General features: G+C 43.0%; 1 long non-coding RNA gene across 1 annotated transcript; it reads right to left on the bottom strand.

Annotated features, from left to right (window-relative positions):
• Positions 1–4,945: 4,945 nt before the first annotated feature.
• Positions 4,946–16,448, bottom strand: LOC142491133 (uncharacterized). The gene is made up of 3 exons (XR_012800297.1): positions 16,378–16,448; positions 5,574–5,690; positions 4,946–5,451 (listed from the first exon to the last, which is right to left on the bottom strand). It is a non-coding gene; the product is annotated as an uncharacterized LOC142491133 (long non-coding RNA).
• Between the last annotated feature and the right edge of the window lie 557 nt (positions 16,449–17,005).

The following is a 17,005-nucleotide window of genomic DNA, read 5'->3' as shown; positions in this document are numbered from 1 at the left end:
TGTGACGCGTCAGCCGCCAAGGGGATGCAAGAAAATTGTGATCCCGAGCAGTGACGCGTCACGTGGTGCACTGATGAGCCTATCAGCGGCGGGAGCGGGAGCTGTCAGACAGCTTCCTACACAAGGTAGGGGGTGGTGTGTGTGTGTAGGGCATTTATAGGGGAAGGGGGAGGGAGCGAGAGCTGCTTACCTTCCAGCAGCCCGCAGCAGCTCCCTCCTGCAGCCCGGGAGACCGAGCCCGTGGAGGGAGGGGAGTAGCGGGTCCCTCCGCTCAAACCACGCCCCCCCCTCCCGGCTCCCTACAGACCGCATATCGCGGTCTGTGCCTGTCAGCACGCCGCCTGTCTGCAGTGTGGGCGCGCTGACTGAGGGAGCGGGGCCTTAGCCTTACACTACAATGAGCTGTGTGTGTCACTAGATACTTCTTGCCATTTTAACATGGACCCCTATAAGCTTATGCCTGGTATATTACACAGTTTTTTTCAGCACAGCCTGGGTTAACCCTTCTTCGCTATAGAAGCTGCAATGTCACTTGAATTTGGTTGGAAGCCTGCAGAAGATTTCCCCATAACCCTTCTGCACCTCCAATAAAAACATATAATTAATAACTCCACCAAGTGGCTCCGGTTAATCAAGGTTTTTAACATGCCATCCTATAGAACTCTTAGGATATGTGGCTTGTAAAACTTCAGTGTCTTTAAAGGAACTGGACTGGCCTGGTTTGTCTCAATGACCTAGAGCTACCCCATATCTTATGTTTTACAGTTTTTAGGGTTAGGGGATATGCAACTGTGTTAAACATGAGCTTGTTGTCAGCATTGAAAAGATAACCAAGCTATACTTTGACTCCTGCTGGGTGTTCTCTGATCCAGCCAATTCCATCTCTAGGAGCCTGTCTATTACCAACAAAGAATATTGCACTAACCCTGTATAAACCATACGGGTCAAGCACACAATCTGAAGCAAAAGGAAGTCCTCCATTCCTGAATGTTTCTACTCACTTGTGTAGCTTTAGGATGCAAAATAAGGGCTGATCTGACCACTTCAATTTGGAAGTGTCCTAAAGAACATTACTTGCATGTAGTGCTAAGTGGTTCTGCAAAAAGAGGCCAAACTGATCTGTACCGTCCACTTTAGCATCTTCATAAAGATTATTGCTATTCCAAATAGGACCAAAGACACTGGGCACTTCCTGTATTACAATACAGCAAATAGTTACTTGGCACTGCTCATTTCATAGAGCACTGTGTATTATATTAATTTGGGACAACTGAGTAGCCGAATGTACCCCTCAGCAAGGGCACATGATGAGGGGGAGCTGGAGGTACGGTGGATAAAGTTAAGTTTATTGTAGTGTTTAGAGAAGGGGGTTGAGCTTAGGAGGGATATAAGAGCGCGAGGAAGGAAGTACTCGCCCTCTCTCCTGCAGGTGGCCACGAGCATACCGCCCTTGTTTTTGGATATTGGTGTGTTAACATTTGTGTTTAATGTGTGTGGCGTGTCTAACTTTATTTTATTTTTTTTTAAAGAGGATTGAAGACATCAGTTAAAGACTTGAAAATGTATATCTGAAAATAAAAATAATTGCAAACGAAATAAGTAACGGATGGTTTAATGTGTCACACCTGGCAGTGGGGCAGTGTTCAAATTGCACGTGGTAAAGTTGGATCAGTAATCCAGTTGCAATAAATTGGGGAAGGTGTTGCTGGCCGGTGATTACAGTGGCACTTTATATATCGCCTGCTGGGCTGGTGGGTTTGGGGGTTTAAATCATGTGTGGGTGCAATCTGACGCTGCTGGTATATTATTCTAAGAAAAGCTGTGGCTATTTTATCTGAATTTTGGAGTCTGTGTCTGTTGGGTTGAGAATTGGGTGATTAAGGGACGGAGGGCTTAACTCGAGTCCTAACATCATGCACATAAATTCATAGATAGGGTTACTATCCCACCTTAGACTAGGTACCCGCTGCAGATGGCAGCGCGCACGCCTCTCAACAGCCCCTTACCTCCTCCCTAGCAGGCCGCGGTGACTCCTCGCTTCCTGGACCTCTCCGTGCTGTGACGCGTCAGCCAGCAGTGGATACTACTGGATTGTGTTCCCGTGCGGCGACATGTCACATGGTGCGCCAGGGAGCCAATGAAGAGGGGAGATCGCCGGCAGCCTGGCATGAACAGGAGAGGGGGGTGGATCCTTCCTCAAATACACAACATATTAACACACACGTAGCATAACTGGACAGCCCTACCTGGGGACATGGCTGCGCCCCCTGTCATGGCCGTGCCCACTTGACATATTTTAGCCACACCCCCCGCGCCTAAAAATGCTACCTACAGACCGCATATTGCGGTGAAGCACTGTGCACGAGCCGCTAGGATGCCAGGTGTGCGTGCAGCGGGATCTTAGCCTTATAGAGGGCAGACTGAGCTTTGATATAGCTAACTGTTATAACTGAGCTTAGAGGAGGGCCGGGCCAAGTAAATACTGAAAGCAGTAGCTCGCGCCCTCTCTTTTTTTGTTTGTACCAGGATGGGAGGCAGGGGGTTACCAACATTAGAACGCACCAGTTTCAACTCTGGACACCCTCTGGTTCCTGAGCTACATTCCGGTAAAGGTTGCACAGGTTATCAAATGATGATGTGGCTTCCTTTTGGTCCGCATGATGCAATAAATTTAAACCCCCATTTTGTTTCCCCTAGAGGGGACTGGAAAATGATACATTTATCGATACGCCCGTTCCAGCTCCAGGAAACCCCCTGGTTCCCATCCTGGTAAAAGAAATTGAGGATGGGTTAAAGAAATAACGAGTAGAGGGAACTGCTGCCTGAAATTCTCTGTAATTATGACTCAGAGTTTCCACCCTATAATTTGTAGTTACACACAAACGATTGTTTGTGCCTCATAAAGTGAATGTGTCTAATGAAAAGGGAACTCTCCTTGTTTGAGATCTGCAGATCATTGCTTTTTTAATCCTTTGTCTGCCTCAGAGCTCTGCAGAGTATCTTAGTCTTTATCCTCATTCCTGCTTAAGCAAGCTGCAGAACATTGCTTTTTTGCTACAGGCCTGCAGAGCATTTCTATTTTAACTCTGTTTCCAACATCTTTCTGCCCTTCAGGAAGAGCAGTGCACCAAACTTCAAATCAGGGATGTCGCTGCATTGACCCTTTCCCATTACTCCTGTCGCACTTCTTTTATAACTGGAAATACCTGTAGATAATTATATCGTGCAACCATTTCCCAGAAGGAATACCCCATAGCTGTGTTCTGTTACATTCATTAACCCGGGGGCTGTCAACTCCAGTCCTCAAAACCCCACCCCCACCAACAGCTCAGGATTTCAGGATATCCCTGCTTCAGCCACCACGTGGCTCAAGTAGAAGACTGAGCCACTGATTGAGTCACCTGTGTTGAAGCTGGGATATCCTTAAAACCTGACCTTTTGGGGGGGGGGGGGGGTCTTGAGGACTGGAGTTGAGAATCTCTGTGTTAACCTCTTCAGACCAGGAAAGGCCAGAAAAAAAACACTGCTCTCCAAACCAGCACTGAAAGGGTTATCAATCAATGGATCTCAGCTAAATGTTGCAAGGCCTTGCAGTATTGAACAGGTTAAAAGGGATGCTGAATTTTGGCAATTCAGCTTTAAGGGACCTGACACTTTGGGAAGCTCACTGCCAACATCATAGTGCAGTCAGTACAAGTCACTAGTAGCACTATACAGCCTGCTTCCTGACAAACTCTGCCCCTGTCATACAGTATGTCCTGCACATTCCAATGGTGCCGGGAAACTAGACTGCACGTAGGTCTCTGCGTCACAAGTCCATGTTTTCTCACTATAACGCCAGTGTATTTTGCTTTATGGTAGCATATCCATATGTTCCTATGGTATATGGAGAGCTGGAGAACCAGGACTGGACAAAAATCTCATGACATGGAGTACGTGTTCGCTTATAGGTGCATGCCTCCCCTTACCAGCGCATAATGGTAACTTTACTCTTTATTGCGTGTGTATTGCAATGATACATGTTATATATGTAAGTCTTATATTAAATGGAAGATGTGCATACACCCTATTGATTGCGTACAGATATACTGAGATGTGCATCTTGTTTTGCAACTACTGTATACTCTATTTGTATGTGCATCTGTGTGAATGTATATGTTCTTATTTGCTTGCGTGTACATATACACGATACATGTATGCATTTGTCATACTAATTAACTCCAAATCTTAAGTGTGATTCAATAATTCAGGCCAGTCTTTCATCAGATCTTACTCTATATTACATCAAGGGACAGAGTCGTCAAGATGCAGGGTCTTGCACCCGATCATGGCCGGTAACACCGGATCGGGTGCCATAACCCGCATCAGAGCTTGATGAGTCTAGGCAAAAAGTGCTAATGTACCAGCAACTGGGGAATACAATCCAGTGCTGGATCATTATCACACTGTTGACCTGGAGATAGATGGCAAGTATGACATTTCTGTGTAAGTGTGTGCACACCCATATGTGTGCCTATACAATTGTATCTACGCATGTGATTGTGAGAGTGCCCGACTGTGTGTGTATGGTCATGTGTGTTTATAATATGTCTAAAAACTGCCATCCCCTCACATAAAATGTCTAAGTAACATAGGCTTTTTGAACTTTTTATTTAGAGTTACGCTGTATGCTGATCCACAAAGTGCATTGCAGTAGATATTGCCCAAGATCAGTCATAATGCTACATAGAACTCATAAAAGAAAGGCAAGAAGATTATAATGATCCCTCCCTGAAGAATGTCTAGTACAGATTAGCCATTTCAGTGCCCTTGTCATGAGTTTGCACTGTCCAGCGCTAAAAATGTTGTAAAAAATCTCAAAATGACATCATTTCCAAACATTTATTATTATTCATTGAGAAAACAAGTAGGGAGTTTCACATGTGCAAACTCATGAAGTCTTCGACAGGATATACTGTTGTACAACTATGTACAGTGTGGTCTGATGCATCCAGCAACTTGGCGTCTGAAGTATGGATAACATGTATTACACAAAGCACAGACACACCCAGCTGCATACTAGCACATACTCATGGACAGGCACAAACACAAACGTACAGGCAAAATCAAACAGAGGCACGAGCACACACAAAGAAGCACTTACAGGAAGATAGGAGTGCCACAAATGCACATACAGTGGTCATAAAAAAGCCCCATTGCTGTGACTTAAGGTGTTAAATAATGGAGTAGGGTGGTTTGGAAGTGTTGTAAGGGGCTGTGGGATTTTTTAGGGCATAATTAGCCCCTCTCTGCTGGTCCCCTTTGTCTTCCCCCTCAGGCACGGTGTCCCTCTCTTCCTACCCGAGCGCTGAATCCTCCTTTGTTGTTCTGGGGAGCTTCATTTTGTGATGACTAGGCAGGTGATGACTGCTGTTTCTGGTGGGCCTTCGAAGTTTCGTTCAGGGTATATTGCTAAAAAAAAAAACTTTGCTTTTATTATTCTTTGTTTTATATTTATGACAAAAAGAATAAAAACGTTGATTAATGCTCTAGCTTTGGCAGTATGAAACTATTTCCTCACAGCTGAGACTTACTTGGGTTTTGGATGAGGGGAGTAGCCGGATGGAGGAAGCTTGGCTGGGTTTAGCAGGATTGAAGGGCAGTTTATTCGTTTGGGGTCCTGTGGGACATAGTCTCCAAATGTCAGCCATCTAGGGAATGATTAGAGGTATCAGGTTAGACCGTTAGAGGTATACTGGGTGTGTGACTTCACTAACACTGCTGGCCATAGAAATTGTGGCTACTCCAATCCAATCCAATGCAAGCTCCTTCACTGTAGATGTGCAGATAATTGCTCGATCTCCTCACTGCTTGAAAAAAACATAGTTCACTTCTCCATTATTGTAGATTTTATCATGAACGTTCCCTACGTGGGAGAGATGTGCCAAGCAATGCACTATAAACCCACTTTACAGTGAAGAAATGTAAATATATTTATATCTGCCTGGTAATATAAATAAATGGCCCTTTTTGTTGACAGGTTAGAAAAGGTCCAGGAGTGTGGGATCAAAATATTTGTTTAAATATATAACAAATAAAAATATCAGTTGTGAGCACATTCACATGTCTCAGACAAGTCTGCAACTCTGCCTTTCCTCATGATCTCTTAGGGCTCGTCCAGGCTGAGTGTGAGCACGCATGCGCGCTCGCGCTCAGCATGTTCAAACACATTGCGACAATGTGTTTGACCAGCATGAACGCTTCGCACTCAGCTGCTTGCCATGGTCACGTGCGCAGTTCAACCGATGAGGGCGAACCGCTCACGTGGCATTCACGGGCACGCCCCTCCATTATTCAACACTTCATGCCATTTTCTATGAGTTTTAAAGCATATTTTGATTTCTATAGCTGTTATTAACCCACCTCCAACGCAGTGCAAGATCTCTGCAACACTTTCCTGTTTGGGATAATTTGCTGCCAATATTCCTAGCAGTTTGAGCTGTAAACTGTAACAATAGATAATGTTACAGTACTAATATAAGGATACATTGTAGCTGCTGAGTTGCACTGACTGAAGCAGCCATTATATTAGTCACCAACAGGTCAGGTTTTAAGAATATCCCTGCTTCAGCACAGGTGGCTCAGTCAGAATAACAAAAAGAACGATTCCTGCGCTCCTACTAAAGAATGACTGAGCTACTGATTGAGACACCTGTGCTGAAGCAGAGATATCCCTAACACCTGGCCTGTTGGTGGCCCTTGAGGCCTGGAGCTGACCACCCCTGCTATAGTCCTTCAAAGATATCTGTATATCTTTGTTATTCGGGCCCCGGAATGTTTAAAACAATCGCTGCTGGTTTACAGTATGTGATGGGAAGTAATGTTTTTTTCTTATTATTTTAATTCTCATTATTAATGAAATCTTTATTAAATTATTTCTTAAAATATTTTCAATAAATATAAACAAAGTGCTAAATATTCTTAAAAACGTGCTTTAATTTTTTGGGGGGAGTTATTTTATCAAAATTAAAAAATAATTGTTTTGATGGGAATTGCATGCTTAGCTCCTAAGGGTCTGTACTTGTTGTGTAATGCACAATGCTGCCATGCACTCCATGTTTCTCTGGCACTTAGTAAAGACACTTTCTCCACGCATTGCCTGTCTAGCTTTAATTCTGAAGAAGGGACTTCTGAGCCCTAATATTCTCGGGTACAGCATCAATTACAAAGAACTCTCATAACAGGCCAATAGAACTGCTATTCTCCAGAACAGTGGTTCTGAAACCATGGTCACTGTAACATCAGTGGTCTTTGACTTTAGTGCTGGTCCCCACAGACTTTAATTCACTTACGTCAGATCACTTGTGCATTGTCCACAACCACTAAAGAGTGATCTTTATTTTTTAAATACAGATTCAGTATTTTTTAATATATATATTTGTTACATATATAAAAATGCATTGATATGAAAAAGCTAAGTTAATATTGTGCGGTGCTCCAAACAATTATTAGCACTGAAATGGCCCGCAATATGGAAAGGTTTGAGAACCCCTGCTCCAGAACCATCCGGGCAGCTAAAAACTTTCACTACCCAGTAGCTCTCCCCAGTTTCCTCTGGCTGAAAGGACAGTCTGCGTCCAGTATGTTGTCTTTCTTACAAGAGGACAACCTCACTTATTAATAGCGTCAGTGCTCGTATGGACCTTGATGGCATCGTGCTCAATGGGATGAATTTTATTCAAAACAACTTTGGGGGAGAAGACGTCTATTTATTTGATTAGGCTGCAGGAAATGTAGCTACTAAAATGTTTTGCAAAGTGGGAATTGATTGTCTGTGGAAATGGACAGTACATATGCATAAAAGTGGAGATATTTCACGCTCCGGGCCCCCCAGTTAGAGCTGGATGCCTCACACATATCTCTAAAGTCTCACCACTGAGATAAAACACTGTTTGACTTGAGTCAGCCTTCAGTAAAGGAAGGAATGAGGCGTGTGTTTGTGTGTGTGAAAGCCTAGCCAAGCTTTGGGTGGGTCCAGAATGCTATTGAATGAACTCTAATTACAAACAAAAAAATCACCATGCAAGCAAAATCCTGCATTTCACACCAAGCTTTGTCCTGCCCCACCCCGAGAGCCGCTCCCCGCCCAGCAAGCTGCTCCCCACCCAGGAGAGACACGACAGGATTGCTGCTGTCACAGGCCTCCTCGAGAAAGAACTTGACCAAAGATTGCTTGGTCAGCTTTTCACAATAGCAGCAAGATATACAATATGCATGAGAAAATAGATTGAAGTAAACTCGGTGCATTGGACAGAAAAGAAGAAATCATTGCAATTTCTTCCTCTCATACCTCGCCTGTTTCCTAATGCAAAGGGAGTAATGTATGACTCACTTTCCCCTTGCTGTAAAGGGTCATATATCTCTCACATTCCCCTATGTGCACGAGGATCACATACATTACATGCATGTGCTCCTCCATATATGAGGGTCACCTATCTCACGCATGTCACATATTCCAGTAATGCATTGTGGGCATTTATCTATGCTCTAATCCTTTATCCTGTTCATACAAAGTCTTGTAACTGGCACACTTCCCTTGACGTTAGTTAGTTTGTTCTTCTGCACTTAGCTTTGTCTTTAGGTTCCCGGTGCTAGAAGATCACAACGGTGCTCCGCACACATGCCACTTCCATATTCAGTACATTGATGACTGCACAGCTGGGTCCTTTGCCACCAAAGCTTTATACGCTGTCTTTATTTCACAACATAATGCATGTTATCATGTGATCCTTTTCCTCATTGCAAAGGTGTAACATGTAGAGATGGGCAAAAAACGTGGCGGAATGTGAAACCTCCGCGGATTGGTCTGTTCCTGCCAGCCGTGGCATTCCACGGATCAGTCTCAAAAAGGCAGATTCGGGGGGGGGGGGTGGATTCTATCACTGAAAATCCTTCCGACGGATTCGGAGTCTGAACCTGCAAACGGAATTCGAATCCATAAAACAGAATCCGAATCCGCCAACGGAATTATTATGGGAGAGCATTGTATAAATAGCGGTGAATCTTCAAGTTTAAGCTGTTGTGTTTAGCTGTGGGTTGGTTAGTGCTGCGCCTGCTGCATTGATACATTATTAACTTAATAAAACTTGTAGCTTAACCATTAACATTTAGCTGACTGGACTGACCCCTGTTTCATAATGTTTGGAATCCACAGAATGGATTCAAGTTGAATCCGGTGTCAGATTGGGATTCAGGTTGAGACTTATTGACGGATTTTGAAGAATCCGGGCGGCCTCAAGAGGAAGGATTGGGCCGGAAAAGTCCTGGAAAATCTGCCGAATGGATTCAGACAAGAACACCCATTCCTCATCCTCAATACAAGCAGGTCGCGTATCTCTCGACCTCCTCCCATATGTACTGTATGCAGGTTACATACCTTTCCTCTTCTTTTTACGGCAATAGTGTAACAAACCATTCACTTGTTCCTAAATACTTCTCACCAGGAAATTAAAATACCCCTCACTATCTCCTTAGTGCAGTAACAACATATCACTCAGTTGCACCTTAATGCAAACTCATCACATACCTCCTTACCGAACCTTGACTCCAATCCCCTCTTGCACAAACTTAAATAAAAAGATTACAACACATATTAGTAGAATAAAACTTATCATAGATTTTAGTAATAAATCATTCAACAATGAATAGCATCGACCTCCCCCGGGATCCGCCAGCTTGCTCTGACCACTGAATCAAAAATCCACCGCCCAAATCCTGACCACCGCCGGCCAGCCCCCTCCCCCCCCCCCAGCCACCGGCAGCACAGTGAGGGAGAGAGGCAGCAGCTGGGGAGCGGCAGCCTGCGGACGGAGGAAAGCCGCATGTAGGTGCTGAAAGAGCCACATGTGGCTCGGGAGCAGCAGGTTGCCTAGCATTACAATGCCCTTCCACGACCACACCTACAGAGGTCCACTGTCCTCCAAAACAAACCGGCAAGTCCCAAACACAAACCGAACACCACCCTGGTAATAAAATAAATACTGATAATATGGCTGCAAGGTCACTGTGCAGAGACGTTGTAGGATATACAGTGGGGTCAGATTGCAGCCCAAATAAGCATGTAAGAACATGCCAGAAACTGATTTATCCAAGTGCAAATTCAAAAAAAGTGTTACTACAGTATGCTTTGTTTCCCAATCCTATTAAATAAAGAGGAGGGGAAACTCTCTAATACCATTTTAAAGTTTATAGTATGTGTATAATATAAGATCTGAAAGAGAAATGACACTTTAATTAAATAGATAGTTCTCTAAAGAAAATAAAAAAGGAGAAGGAGGAAATACTACTAAGTATAATCACACTTTGACCACTGCGGCCACCTATCCTGGTCTAGCAGGTGTAGTGGCAACTCAGCAGATCTCTATCTAGGAGTGTTATGGAAGATAAACAGTGTGATTGCTTAATATTGCAAAGCACTTCGACATGTGGCTTGTTTACACAGAGATTAGCTGTTGACAGAAGGAAATATTGTGTCTACGGGAGTGGTAAGGGGGACCCTAATGTACTGTAAGTGAGGGTGAAACATCTCTCACATCACACAAATGGGGAGCTCTGTAATTTTTACAGGACTGGTGCGGGGGAGCTAGAATAAGCACAGCACGGCTTTGTACGGGTGTGGTGAGGATTCCTCCCTGCTCTAATTCTGTCAAGCATGTTACCCAGCGGCCCTGGGAGGGGCAGCATAATGTCCCAGCGTCTCGCTGCTGATCACAGTGAGCGACCAGAGAGTTCTCACCGCACCCAGACGCAATGCTCACTATACAGTGAGCTGCTGGGGTAATCTTCCAAGAACTAAGGCTAATGTCCTGCTAAAACACCCCTAATTAATGGTGACACAGAGTCCCCTCCTTGTCTGAAGTGCCTTTTGTAGATGAAGAACGTGATTCATTGTCAGGTGTTAATAGGAGCTATGTCATGGTGTTCTTAAACATGTTTTGATCTAAAGCTCCTTTAGGTAAAAGTTTGTATGAATCCCCTAATATTAGCTGGTATTCCTTTTATATATATATGTAAAAAAAAAAAAAATAAGGATTTGTTATATATTAGTGTTATTAGATGTGATGTGCTGAACTTGAGGGGGGGTGATGTTTCAATGTAAAGAAATAATTGAAGATTGTTTTGATGCATTTCTGCTTCCGTTTGGGTCATATGTTGGAAAGGATTTCCTTCATTTGACGCAAATTGTTAGTCAGAAAGGTTTACACCAGATCAGGCTTGGCAGATTTTTTTTTCACAAATAGAAGAGAAAAAAATGATGCACAGTGATGCAGAACTTTATATTTCTCATTCTAATTATGCTGAGACTCTCTGGGGCTTATTATATAAGTGTCATTAGCGCTGTCCCGAGCGATCTGCACGGAAAGCCCCATTGACTTGAATGGGGGTTTCTCTGCAGATCGCATGGTTCAGCGCTAATAGAGTTTGCATAATAAGCGCCTGCCTTGATATTGTACCTCTAAGGCTGAGCTCACGGTAGCTGCTTGCTTTCGGGCGCGCCCCAGCGATGCATGCACTAGCTGCAGGACAACGCATCACGGACACGTCACGGAGCTGGTTCGCCCTCATTGGCTGAAACAGGTCACGTGACGCTGACGTCACGCGACTGCAGCCCCATATTCAATTTTTGTTGTGGCGGTAAAATGTAGCTGGATCGGCGCGTGCAGCGCCACAGGCACTTAAGGAACTACCTTAGACAATCAGGTGAGAGTCCTTGCAGTGCGTGCGGACGCAAGCATGCGCACGTAGCGACGCTCCCACTGTGTGCTCGGCCTAAATCACAAGCTGACTCACATGCTGCAGAAAAGACCTTCTTTGATACATTGATGCGAAGAGAAGCATGATGAAAATAATGCAATTTCTTTGCTCCAAATTTGACACAATATACACACTCGGATCGTTTATAAAAGGGCCTTTTCTAATTTCCCAACGTTATTGTTGTGAAGTGTCCTACCTATCTTTTTGCAAATAAAATATTTGATATGCTGTATTTGCATGTTCTTGGAGCGGTATCCCATAAACAAATGCACTTTTACATGCAGGGATTTTATGTATCCACATGGCTATTTTTGTGGGGGAACATAAGGGAATGGAGTCCACACGCCTTCTTTTTCATTAGGGTACCTTTTTTAGGGATCAACAAGAAACTGCATCCGTTGGTTATGAAATTATTCAGATTGGGACTGGAATACCAAGTGGCAGATGATGCATTTAAAGCTGAATTATGTATTGTTGTTTTATGCTTTGGGTTCTGGTGCCTTATCACCTACAAAAAAATAACATGATTTGATATCCCCAGTGGTTTGTAGTGGTTCCTTGCACAAATGTAAACGTGAGAGTCCTTTGTCTATTACAGTATAAAAGTGCTATCCCTTATATTATTTGGTGAAAAATCATTGTTCATTTGAGCATTATTTGTAATGGATTTCATTATTAAACATACAATAGACACACTGTGAATGTCCTTGCTGCTTTAGGGAAATGTCCTCTTGTTCACAGTGGAAGAGTCCTGAGTTGAGGCTTCATTATACATGAACATGTTATTAATTCAGTGCTGTTATAAGGGGGTCCCAGGCTGGTTGATGTAATGCTTCTGGGGGTGGGAATGCCTGCACACATCTCTGCAAGCCTGAACCTTGTGCTGCTCAGCACTGTGACTACAAGTTAGCACTCGTAGTTGTAGATTGCCTGCAGGCTGTACTTGAAATTGTTCACATTTAAAGCCTTCCAATCAGCACCCCTCCTTCCCCCTGCAGGGTATGACTCAGAGATCTGAGCACCTGGAATCTGGACAGAGTTCTGTTGTGTCTTTAAGCTGAGTGCCAGGGTCCACACCCTTAATACCATGCAGGAATCCCATGAGTCAGGATGGGCCCTTCACAGTAAGGATACCACCTGAACCCTGATCCCCCATGAAGGTCACTCAGAAGATGCAAAGTGCTGCACTCTGGTCCTGTACTAATGGAAATTCTAGAAATATTGGTGGCAGCAAAATATGTACGACCTGTGATAATGTGTTTGCAAATGCAAAAAAATTATGTACAGTATTACTAAAGAATAATCTGCCGGCCCTGAAATCTGGACAGAGAGGAAATTACTTTCCTGGAGAGTTTCCTGCAAATGCACTGCAGAGTTAGAATACTATTATGTTGGTGTAAATGCATAGAGGAGTCTGAAGGGGTTGACCGGAAGCCAAATGTTTCTTGTGGTGAGTAAGGGGGTCAATTACAGATCCTTTTTTTTTTAGCAGCCCTAGTGATCTTGGCTGCAAAATGCAACACATGCCACTTCAATAATATTTTGCAATATAGGTCTGATTAACTCTATATGGGCACTAGTCTTCATAGTGGGAGAAGTTGTGCCATCAACGTCATATCACTTTAACTCCGTTTCCCCCCGGGTGTTAATTTTTTTTTATTGTAATCTTGTAGTGAAATCGAGTTTTCATGCCTAGTTTTATGCATTTCTACATACCCCCAGAACTCTTGTTTATGGCTGGAAAACACTGAATATTGAAGCACTATTTCCAAATCACACGTTATGTGCAGGTGCAAACCTCACAGGGGTTGTTAACTATATAGGCAGTGCAGAGAACACTGGCAGCACTATATTATTTAAAAATATACAGTAAGAGAGCTTAGAGAGCCACACGTATATTTAACTGCTCTGGCCAGGAACACATGTTAAATACCTTCAAATCAGCCATACGCACAGCTTGATTTAAAAATAGACTTTTTGGTAATCTTTCAAATACTCTTAAAACCTGTTATCAGTAAATACATGATATTTTCCATTGCAAAGTTTCCAAGCCTCAAGAAACGAGGTACCACACATGCATTGTTGTGACTACCAGCAGCATAGCCGCCACATAAGCAGAGATTCTCAGGTTTTTACAATACATAAGCATGTGTGGGTCTGTGTGAATCCTTCCATATGTGTGATAGGCAATGTGCAGACCTTTGTCATTGTGCAGCTCGGTGTGTCCGTGTGTATCAGTGCCTTTGTGTGTGCAATAGTGTGCGTCAAGCTGTTAATGTGCGTGCAGCAGTGTGTGTATATGCATACCTTCGTGTTAGTACATTTGTGAAACTATAAGGGAGTGCCATTTAACCACTTCACTGACAGAGTATGGCTCTGTTACTGGCCCCTGTGGCTGAGAAGGCCCTTGTGCTTCACAAAATATTTGTGGACTGCCTGGTTGCCATAGAAACCATAGAGACAAAATAAAGGAGTTTAAAAAAAAATCTACAAAACTCTGTTTTCAGGATGATTTTTTTTTTTTAACAGAAGAGCTTTACTTGAAGAATGATCCTGCATTACAACATGATCTTATCTGTACAGTATGTGCATATTGTAAAGGATTGCTACTTTACAAGCTGAACTCAGAGCCTTTTAGGGTTTGAAATGCTGCACACAAGCTTAACTCCATTTTGCAATCCATTAGGCAAGTGGAAACTTTCTGCAAAATGAAGCTGTAGGATGTCACATTTTTGCTTTGACTCTCGGAATGCTGCAGATTTGAGAACTGAAGCACCAGAGCGTGAGAAAGCCACAGGCTGCAAACATGTAAAACAAGACGATTAAACATTTTATATGAAGAATTTTTTTTTATGAATGGGATTTATTATGACTAGAACTAAGTGGGTGCCCCTTGGTGACATCTGAGCAGAGCAAATTTGGGGGGCATCAGCAATATTTTGTAAAGGAAAGCAAAATGTTGAAGGCCTCACCTGTAGCAATGGCGTTAAATCAGTGGCACCATTTCTGAGATGAGTTGCACTGTAAGTACTAGTTCTAGCAGTACCAGGCCAACTGAAGATCAGCATAACATGTCTCTGTATCCTTTAGGTGTATTAAATTATGAAAACCCCAAAAAACAGTAAGACCTTGATTGAAAGACTGAAGAGATCCCCACTATGCTTAGGGTAAGGCTTGGATACCTGACAAAAACTTACAGTTTTTTGTGTGTTTATTTCTTTTTTAATGTTTTTGTTTTATTTTTAAAACAAGATGAATATAGAAAAACATTGCAATCCTAATAAATATTAAAACAAATTCACCAATAGAAACCACAACCATTACAATCTCTGACTTCCTATAGAAGGGAGGGGTTACCATATTGGTCCTACAATACAGAAGTATATATTTGTTACTGATGGTACAAATTTTTACCCAACAATCTTAAATTTATCTTCCACTTTCACCGTTGGATATTGTCGTGCTTTATAGCCCAACCCCTGGCGCATGAGCTTTGGTCATGAGTTTTGACGTAGTAGGTTTGTAAATGATAACTGTCTGCCAACTACAGTTTTGGCAGCAAAATATGCACAAGACCTGTGATAATGTGCTGGTTTTAGTGAATATGCAGTTAGTACAGAAACCTATGATTACCACTGATCAGCTGAGTATATCATAATGTTGGGTTATGGATATGCAGTATTCAGAGCTCAATCTTTTTGCCAACAATCGGCAGTCCCACCCTAGCCCCCATGCACACGGGTCAATTGTCTGGTTTGTTTACTGACATCCAGACCCTCTATAACCCTCATAGCTTTGCTTGGTAACTCGCTTGCTTGGCTAATGGGCTTGCAGCAAGCTTAACCCATCTCACTTGTCAAACCTGGTCATGCAGTACATAGTCTCTCCATCACCCGATTACCCAACCATTCTGTAATAATTCCTCATACGTCCCCTGATCCATTTAGTTGTCAATCATTTAATGGGGGTTTTTTTAGCATACCAACTACCAAAGCATTTCGCAGCACAGATCAATATGGTTAGGAATTGAAGCCAATTATGCCCACATGCTTCACAGAAGAGGGAATCACCCATTACAGTTCTAAACATGTAATATATTTCTCATGCCCTGACCTCTAAATATCATCTTGCTTTACCTACAAGTAGTAATTACAGCCGCTCTGTCAACCCCCCCTCCATTGTCTGCCACACATTAGGGTTATATGTAGACACTTATTTGCCAATGGAGACCTGCAGTGGACTGCGTTACTAACGTCTGTGCAATGCACATTGGGAGCATAACTCTATTAACAATGCTCTGCAGAAATCTCCAGAGAACAAGTTAATGCGTGATTTTGCTGAGCACAAAAGTAGTATCTTTGCAGCGTTCCTGTGCCACACCCTTCCCAGGCCTCTGTGGTTATACACAACAAGGAAGCACAGTGTGAGAGAGTGCTGCGCCAGTGTGTACTCACAGGGGTGCTGTCTGGGCTGCTCTCCTTGGGTGGAGTCTATATGCCTGAGGCCCTGCAGCTTGGAATTGAGACAAAAACATGAAGCCATTGTATTCGGTACGGGAAACTACAAGGCGATTCCAGCTCTTACCGGAATTTTCCGACGATAGCGAAGCCCATTCTGGTAGCCGTCCGGGCCCACGCTGTTACCTCCTAACCACATCACACTATTATCACAATCACACTTCCTATATTATAATCTTGCTTACATGCTTGTACAATAGCAAGACAATTGATGTTAAGTGAGCTTCAGGAACACTGACTGGACCAAAAACATAATTCTAATAAGTAAGACTGCTGCAAAACTGGGTCAAACAACACTACATCATCTGTCAAAGAATACATTTTATTGCTTCCAGTTGGATATTTTCTTTAATATATTTTGTCCTGTTTATTAATTTGCGCTGTAGCATTAATATGGTTAGACATAAGTTATAATGTGATCTCCCTTTATCATGCTATTACTAGCAAGGTGCACTTTACCCTCACACCCCAACCTCATAAGTCACTGACCTTCCCGTCTCAGAATCATACCAAATAGGCTATTGTATCTTGAAAATATCTTGTTTCATGCTGCAATGATCTGTATGTTTCCCTAGCAGCGAAGGGTTTGAATGTGCAGAGTTCTGCAGATGTTTCTTGTATCAAATATTATATGGTCTGCAAGTCTCTCTAGCATGGAATGAGCTAATGTAGAACTTCTGTGGTGGAACTGTTAG

The sequence above is a fragment of the Ascaphus truei genome, chromosome 3 (genome assembly GCF_040206685.1).
Source record: "Ascaphus truei isolate aAscTru1 chromosome 3, aAscTru1.hap1, whole genome shotgun sequence".
NCBI lineage: Eukaryota > Metazoa > Chordata > Amphibia > Anura > Ascaphidae > Ascaphus > Ascaphus truei.
The sequence above is the reverse complement of the archived record's forward strand: the minus strand, read 5'-3'. Positions and strand labels throughout refer to the sequence as shown.